Source organism: Triticum dicoccoides, chromosome 1B, assembly GCF_002162155.2.
Source record: "Triticum dicoccoides isolate Atlit2015 ecotype Zavitan chromosome 1B, WEW_v2.0, whole genome shotgun sequence".
NCBI classification, from domain to species: Eukaryota; Viridiplantae; Streptophyta; class Magnoliopsida; order Poales; family Poaceae; genus Triticum; species Triticum dicoccoides.
Genome location: NC_041381.1, coordinates 305,518,385 through 305,528,263, shown reverse-complemented (window position 1 = coordinate 305,528,263; position 9,879 = coordinate 305,518,385).

The following is a 9,879-nucleotide window of genomic DNA, read 5'->3' as shown; positions in this document are numbered from 1 at the left end:
CCATTCTGGAACTCGTCGTGATGTCCGGGATCTCATCCGGGACTCCGAACAACTTTCAGTTTGCTGCATACTAATATCTCTACAACCCTAGCGTCACCGAACCTTAAGTGTGTAGACCCTACGGGTTCGGGAGATATGCAGACATGACCGAGACGCCTCTCCGGTCAATAACCAACAGCGGGATCTGGATACCCATGTTGGCTCCCACATACTCCTCGATGATCTCATCGGATGAACCACGATGCCGAGGATTCAATCAATCCCGTATACAATTCCCTTTGTCAATCGGTATGTTACTTGCCCGAGACTCGATTGTCGGTATCCCAATACCTCGTTCAGTCTCGTTACCGGCAAGTCACTTTACTCGTACCGTAATGCATGATCCCGTGACCAGACACTTGGTCACTTTGAGCTCACTATGATGATGCATTACCGAGTGGACCCAGAGATACCTCTCCATCATACGGAGTGACAAATCCCAGTCTCGATTCGTGCCAACCCAACAGACACTTTCGGAGATACCCGTAGTGCACCTTTATAGCCACCCAGTTACGTTGTGACGTTTGGCACACCCAAAGCACTCCTACGGTATCCGGGAGTTGCACAATCTCATGGTCTAAGGAAATGATACTTGACACTTAGAAAAGCTCTAGCTAAACGAACTACACGATCTTTGAGCTATGCTTAACATTGGGTCTTGTCCATCACATCATTCTCCTAATGATGTGATCCTGTTATCAACGACATCCAATGCCCATAGTCAGGAAACCATGACTATCTGTTGATCAACGAGCTAGTCAACTAGAGGCTTACTAGGGACATGTTGTGGTCTATGTATTCACACGTGTATTACGATTTCCGGATAATACAGTTATAGCATGAATAATAGACAATTATCATGAACAAAGAAATATAATAATAACCATTTATTATTGCCTCTAGGGCATATTTCCAACAGTCTCCCACTTGCACTAGAGTCAATAATCTAGTTACATTGTGATGTATCGAACACCCATTGCATCCTGGTGTTGATCATGTTTTGCTCTTGGGAGAGGTTTAGTCAACGGATCTGCTACATTCAGGTCCGTATGTACTTTACAAATATCTATGTCTCCATCTTGAACATTTTCATGGATGGAGTTGAAGCGACGCTTGATGTGCCTGGTCTTCTTGTGAAACCTGGGCTCCTTGGCAAGTGCAATAGCTCCAGTGTTGTCACAGAAGAGTGTAATCGGCCCCGACGCATTGGGTATGACTCCTAGGTCGGTGATGAACTCCTTCACCCAGATTGCTTCATGCGCTGCCTCCGAGGCTGCCATGTACTCCGCTTCACATGTAGATCCCGCCACGACGCTCTGCTTGCAACTGCACCAGCTTACTGCCCCACCATTCAAAATATACACGTATCCGGTTTGTGACTTAGAGTCATCCAGATCTGTGTCGAAGCTTGCGTCGACGTAACCCTTTACGACGAGCTCTTCGTTACCTCCATATACGAGAAACATGTCCTTAGTCCTTTTTAGGTACTTAAGGATGTTCTTGACCGCTGTCCAGTGTTCCTTGCCGGGATTACTTTGGTACCTTCCTACCAAACTTACGGCAAGGTTTATATCAGGTCTGGTATAGGTCATGGCATACATGATAGATCCTATGGCTGAGGCATAGGGGATGACACTCATCTCTTCTTTATCTTCTGCCGTGGTCGGGCATTGAGCCGAGCTCAGTTTCACACCTTGCAGCACAGGCAAGAACCCCTTCTTGGACTGATCCATATTGAACTTCTTCAATATCTTATCAAGGTATGTGCTTTGTGAAAGACCTATGAGGCGTCTTGATCTATCTCTATAGATTTTGATGCCTAATATGTAAGCAGCTTCTCCAAGGTCCTTCATTGAAAAACACTTATTCAAGTAGGCCTTTATGCTATCCAAAAGTTCTATATCATTTCCCATCAAAAGTATGTCATCCACATATAATATGAGAAATGCTACAGAGCTCCCACTCACTTTCTTGTAAACGCAGGCTTCTCCATAAGTCTGCATAAACCCAAACGCTTTAATCATCTCATTAAAGCGAATGTTCCCACTCCGAGATGCTTGCACCAGCCCATAGATTGAGCGCTGGAGCTTGCATACCTTGTTAGCGTTCTTAGGGTCGACAAAACCTTTCGGCTGCATCATATATAGTTCTTCCTTAAGGTGACCGTTAAGGAATGCTGTTTTGACGTCCATTTGCCATATCTCATAATCATAGTATGCGGCAATTGCTAACATGATTCGGACGGACTTCAGCTTTGCTACGGGAGAGAATGTCTCATCCTAGTCAATCCCTTGAACTTGTCAATAACCCTTAGCGACAAGTCGAGCTTTATATATGGTAACATTACCATCCGCGCCCGTCTTCTTCTTAAAGATCCATTTGTTTTCTATTGCTCGACGATCATCGGGCAAGTGTGTCAAAGTCCACACTTTGTTTTCATACATGGATCCTATCTCGGATTGCATGGCTTCAAGCCATTTGTTGGAATCTGGGCCCACCATCGCTTCTTCATAGTTCGAAGGTTCACCGTTTTCTAACAACATGATTTCTAAGACAGGGTTGCCGTACCACTCTGGTGCGGAACGTGTCCTTGTGGCCTTCGAAGTTCAGTAAGAGCTTGATCCGAAGTATCTTGATCATCATCATTAACCTCCTCTCTTGTCGTTGCAGGCACCACAGGAACATCTTCCTGAGCTACGCTACTCACTGGTTCAAGAGGCAATACTTCATCAAGTTCCACTTTCCTCCCACTTAATTCTTTCGAGAGAAACTCTTTCTCCAGAAAGGACCCGTTCTTGGCAACAAAGATCTTGCCTTTGGATCTCAAGTAGAAAGTATACCCAATGGTTTCCTTAGGGTATCCTATGAAGACGCATTTTTCTGACTTGGGTTCAAGCTTCTCAGGTTGAAGTTTCTTGACATAAGCATCGCATCCCCAAACTTTTAGAAATGACAGCTTAGGTTTCTTCCAAAACCATAATTCATACGGTGTCGTCTCAACGGATTTAGACGGTGCTCTATTTAAAGTGAATGTAGTTGTCTCTAGAGCGTACCCCCAAAATGATAGCGGTAAATCGGTAAGTGACATCATAGATCGCACCATATCTAATAGAGTGCGATTATGACGTTCGGACACACCATTTCGCTGAGGTGTTCCAGGCGGCGTGAGTTGTGAAACGATTCCACATTTCCTTAAGTGCGTACCAAATTCGTGACTTAAATATTCACCCCCACGATCTGATCGCAAGAACTTTATCTTTCGGTCATGTTGATTCTCTACCTCATTCTGAAATTCCTTGAACTTTTCAAAGGTCTTAGACGTGTGTTTCATCAAGTAGACATACCCATATCTACTCAAGTCATCAGTGAGAGTGAGAACATAACGATATCCTCCGCGAGCCTCAACGCTCATTGGACCGCACACATCAGTATGTATGATTTCCAATAAGTTGGTTGCTCGCTCCATTGTTCCGGAGAATGGAGTCTTGGTCATCTTGCCCATGAGGCATGGCTCGCATGTGTCAAACGATTCATAATCTAGAGACTCCAAAAGTCCATCAGCATGGAGCTTCTTCATGCGCTTGACACCAATGTGACCAAGGCGGCAGTGCCACAAGTATGTGGGACTATCATTATCAACTTTACATCTTTTGGTAATCACACTATGAATATGTGTAACATTACGCTCGAGATTCATTAAGAATAAACCATTCACCAGTGGGGCATGACCATAAAACATATCACTCATATAAATAGAACAACCATTATTCTCGGATTTAAATGAGTAGCTATCTCAAATTAAACGAGATCCTGATACAATGTTCATGCTCAAAGCTGGTACTAAATAACAATTATTGAGGTTCAAAACTAATCCCGTAGGTAAATGTAGAGGTAGCGTGCCGACGGCGATCACATCGACCTTGGAACCATTCCCGACGCGCATCGTCACCTCGTCCTTCCCCAGTCTCCGCTTATTCCGCAGCTCCTGCTTTGAGTTACAAATGTGAGCAACCGCACCGGTATCAAATACCCAGGAGCTACTACGAGCACTGGTAAGGTACACATCAATTACATGTATATCACATATACCTTTGGTTTTGCCGGCCTTCTTGTCCGCTAAGTACTTGGGTCAGTTCCGCTTCCAGTGTCCGCTTCCCTTGCAATAAAAGCACTCAGTTTCAGGCTTGGGTCCATTACTTGACTTCTTCCCGGCAACTGGTTTACCGGGTGCGGCAACTCCCTTGCTGTCCTTCTTGAAGTTCTTCTTACCCTTGCCTTTCTTGAACTTAGTGGTTTTATTCACCATCAACACTTGATGTTCCTTTTTGATCTCCACCTCCGCTGATTTCAGCATTGAATATACTTCAGGAATGGTCTTTTCCATCCCCTGCATATTGAAGTTCATCACAAAGCTCTTGTAGCTTGGTGGGAGCGACTGGAGGATTCTGTCGACCACCGCGTCATCCGGGAGATTAACTCCCAGTTGAGATAAGCGGTTGTGCAACCCAGACATTTTGAGTATGTGCTCGCTGACAGAACCATTCTCCTCCATCTTACAACTGTAGAACTTGTCGGAGACTTCAATCTCTCGACCCGGGCGTGAGCTTGGAAAACCATTCTCAGCTCTTGGAACATCTCATATGCTCTGTGCTGCTCAAAACACTTTTGGAGCCCTGGTTCTAAGCTGTAAAGCATGCCGCACTGAACCAGGGAGTAATCATCACTACGCGACTGTCAGGCGTTCATAACGTCTTGAGTTGCTGGGAAAATGGGTGCTTCACCTAGCGGTGCATCTAGGACATATGCTTTCTTGGTAGCTATGAGGATGATCCTCAAGTTCCGGACCCAGTCCGTATAGTTGCTGCCATCGTCTTTCAGCTTGGTTTTCTCTAGGAACGCGTTGAAGTTGAGGGCAACATTAGCGTGGGCCATTTGATCTACAAGACATATTGCAAACATTTTAGACTAAGTTCATGATAATTAAGTTCATCTAATCAAATAATGAACTCCCACTCAGATAGACATCCCTCTAGTCATCTAAGTGATCCATGATCCGAGTCAACTAGCCCGTGTCCGATCATCACGTGAGACGGACTAGTTATCATCGGTGAACATCTTCATGTTGATCGTATCTTCTATACGACTCATGTTCGACCTTTCGGTCTTCCGTGTTCCGAGGCCATGTCTGTACATGCTAGGCTCGTCAAGTTAACCTAAGTGTATTGCGTGTGTAAATCTGGCTTACACCCGTTGTATTCGAACGTTAGGATCTATCACATCCGATCATCACGTGGTTCTTCGAAACAACGAACCTTCGCAATGGTGCACAGTTAGGGGGAACACTTCCCTTGAAATTATAATGAGGGATCATCTTATTTACTACCATCGATCTAAGTAAACAAGATGAAAAACATGATAAACATCACATGCAATCAAATAGTGACATGATATGGCCAATATCATATTGCTCCTTTGATCTCCATCTTCGGGGAACCATGATCATCTTCGTCACCAGCATGACACCATGATCTCCATCATCATGATCTCCATCATCGTGTCTTCATGAAGTTGTCACGCCAACGACTACTTCTACTTCTATGGCTAACGCGTTTAGCAATAAAGTAAATTAGTTTACATGGCGTTCTTCAATGACATGCAGGTCATACAAAAATAAAGACAACTCCTATGGCTCCTGCCGGTTGTCATACTCATCGACATGCAAGTCATGATTCCTATTACAAGAACATGATCATCTCATACATCACATATATCATTCATCACATCCTTTGGCCATATCACATCACAAAACACTTGCTGCAAAAACAAGTTAGACGTCCTCTAATTGTTGTTGCAAGTTTTTACGTGGCTTCTATAGGTGATCTAGCAACAACGTTTTCTTACCTATGTTAAAGCCACAACGTGATTTGCCAACTTCTATTTACCCTTCATAAGGACCCTTTTCATCGAATCCGCTCCAAGTAAAGTGCGAGAGACAGACACCCGCTAGCCACCTTATGCAACTAGTGCATGTCAGTCGGTGGAACCTGTCTCACATAAGCGTACGTGTAAGGTCGGTTCGGGCCGCTTCATCCCACAATACCGCTGAAGCAAAATAAGACTAGTAGTGGCAAGAAAGTTGTCAACATCTACACCCACAACAAATTGTGTTCTACTCGTGCAAAGAGAACTACGCATAGACCTAGCTCATGATGCCACTGTTGGGGAACGTTGCATAAAATAAAAAAATTCCTATGTTCACCAAGATATTTCTATGAGTTCTTCCAGCAACGAGAGAGAGGATTGCATCTACATACCCTTGTAGATCGCGAGCGGAAGCGTTCAAGAGAACGGGGTTGAGGTAGTCGTACACGTCGTGATCCAAATCACCAGAGATCCTAGCGCCGAACGGACGGCACCTCCGCGTTCAACACACATACGGTCAGCGTGACGTCTCCTCCTTCTTGATCCAGCAAGGGGGAAGGAAAAGTTGATGAAGATCCAGCAGCACGACGGCGTGGTGGTGGATGCAGCAGGGATCCGGCAGGGCTTTGCCAAGCGCCTGCGGGAGGAGGAGGTGTAGCAAGGGGGAAGGGAGGCGCCAAGATGCAGGGTCCGGCTGCCCTCCCTCCCTCCCTCTTTATATAGGGTCCCTAAGGGGGGGGGGGCGGCCCTAGGAGATGGGATCTCCTAGGGGGGCGCCGGCCAAGGGGGGAACTTGGCCCCCAAGGCAAGTGGAGGCGCCCCCTCCCCTAGGGTTCCCAACCCTAGGCGCATGGGGGGCCCAAGGGGGGCGCACCAGCCCACCAGGGGATGGTTCCCTCCCCACTTCAGCCCACGGGGCCCTCCGGGATAGGTGGCCCCACCCGGTGTACCCCTGGGACCCTTCCGGTGGTCCCGGTACAATACCGGTGACCCTCGAAACTTTCCCGATGGCCGAAACAACACTTCCTATATATAATTCTTCACCTCCGGACCATTCCGGAACTCCTCATGACGTCCGAGATCTCATCCGGGACTCCGAACAACTTTCGGTTTGCTGCATACTAATATCTCTACAACCCTAGCGTCACCGAACCTTAAGTGTGTAGACCCTACGGGTTCGGGAGATATGCAGACATGACCGAGACGCCTCTCCGGTCAATAACCAACAGCGGGATCTGGATACCCATGTTGTCTCCCACATACTCCTCGATGATCTCATCGGATGAACCACGATGTCGAGGATTCAATCAATCCCGTATACAATTCCCTTTGTCAATCGGTACGTTACTTGCCCGAGACTCGATCGTCGGTATCCCAATACCTCGTTCAGTATCGTTACCAGCAAGTCACTTTACTCGTACCGTAATGCATGATCCCGTGACCAGACACTTGGTCACTTTGAGCTCATTATGATGATGCATTACCGAGTGGGCCTAGAGATACCTCTCTGTCATACGGAGTGACAAATCCCAGTCTCGATTCGTGCCAACCCAACAAACACTTTCGGAGATACCCGTAGTGCACCTTTATAGCCACCCAATTACGTTGTGACGTTTGGCACACCCAAAGCACTCCTACAGTACCCGGGAGTTGCACAATCTCATGGTCTAAGGAAATGATACTTGACACTTAGAAAAGCTCTAGCTAAACGAACTACACGATCTTTGAGCTATGCTTAGGATTGGGTCTTGTCCATCACATCATTCTCCTAATGATGTGATCCCGTTATCAACGACATCCAATGCCCATAGTCAGGAAACCATGACTATTTGTTGATCAACGAGCTAGTCAACTAGAGGCTTACTAGGGACATGTTGTGGTCTATGTATTCACACGTGTATTATGATTTCCGGATAATACAGTTATAGCATGAATAATAGACAATTATCATGAACAAAGAAATATAATAATAACCATTTATTATTGCCTCTAGGGCATATTTCCAACAGCAGAACCAAATTTTACAAGTTATAGGTTCAAAATGAAAAGCCTGCCATGTTCGTGTCAAACCCCCCACGAGGTTGGTCCGGCACGCCGCTCAAGGGGGAATGCGTGTTGTGTTGCATTTTCACTTACAAGTGGGACCGCAGTTGAGCAAACTAACTATCGGCAAACCCCCACCCCACCCATCGCGTGATGGCTGAGAAAACAGGAGGGAAAAGAGATGGATGTAGCATGGACTCCAAGAAAATTGGTGTCAGATGGGACTCGTGTGGGTGGCGTGTGCCGTACTGCTAGACGTGAATGCTAGTTATAGCCCATGCCACCCCAGTATATCGAGCCTATATCGAGGTGCTGGTTACATAGAACAAATTTCGTGGAGTCCATGCTCAGCCCTCCTCTGTCTCTCTTCTCAACCAGCCAGTAGACGCGCGGAGCCCATCGTCTGTTTGCTCACATGCAGTCCCACATGTCAGTAAAAATGCAAGAGGACCCATTGAACCTGCACATTTTCACCTCGATGTGCTGGTGATGAAAAACAAATCCAATAAAGATTTTTGGTGGCTGCTTTCGGAGATACTCAAGAGTAGTAAGATTCTATTTGCAGTTTAACCCAAGATGCACATCACGTGGCTTGAACTAGCACTCCGTTTTCTTGCATGACACGACCTGGATGTTGGATGCCCATGTGTCTTCAAAAGGAGAAAGAACTCGGTGAAATCTTATCCACATTTAGACCGAAGGAGTAGGAAACGCAGCAAGCCCTGTGCCTACATCATACTATGTACAAGCCCACCTCACGCAGTCATGCTATCACCATATTTCTCGGCCTCCGTGTGAAACCTAGCTCTAGTTGATCTAACTAGAACTAACTACTGTGCTAGCAAACTCCAATATTGGTTGGCTCTATGTGATGTGGCAACTTCATATAACTGGATGCTGGCTATACTACTACGGCACTAACACTCCAAGAAGTGGGTCGAAAACCATTTATAAATTGAGTTTATGACATGCATATGCAAATGTACCATTCATTACATACAACAAGTCATCAACACACAACGACAACGAGGATAGATGTTGGATTATAGATTAGTTCCAACAAAACATTCTAGTAAATACTAAGGTTTTCATCACACAACAAATAACTAGCAATGAAATGAACTTCAGCTCAACCAATCCTCGGCGTTGGAAACGCTTGCTTTGAACCAGAAGAGTTTCTCTGGGAAGGGCCAGCTACTGTACACAGGACTGATCATCCAGGTTGAAGCGGCCTATTTCATGACCCATATTGTGATAGCCACGGTAGGGAAGCATAGCAATGTCCTAGGTATAGACATAGTTGCTTCTCATAAATGGTAGTAACATTGTGTGAACAGCAGCTAGATCGCCTTTCACCATCATTGGATAGTTTTGTCCAAGGAAGAGCGAGTTTCCTCCAAGAGTATCAATACTAAACCAGGGAGAAAGTGTTGGCGCTAGCATAGTAGTATCCATCCCGAATACCCTGCAACCGATGTTGGAATAGGTCCCAAGAGTGCAACCATGGGAGACAACACATGCTTCCTTAGTAACATCAGCAGTGCCCTGTATACAGACAAGAAGAGGTGATCCATCGGAATAAGTTGCCAGGCACCACTGAGTATATGGGTCATCATGCTCGTGATCATCATCATCGTCATCTCCCCCTTGGTTATAAAAATTTTCAAGTATAGGTGGTGGAATGTTCACATGACCTTGGGAACACAAGAAGGTTAATTAGTAAAGGGAAACTAGCTAACCCGCGTGCATGTGGATGAAACAATTATAATTACGATGGAAGATAAACATACCGAAAGCATCAGGATTCCATGCAAAAACAGTGCCACGAGTGGTGGCTGAAGGAAATATGCCCTAGAGGCAATAATAAAGTTATTA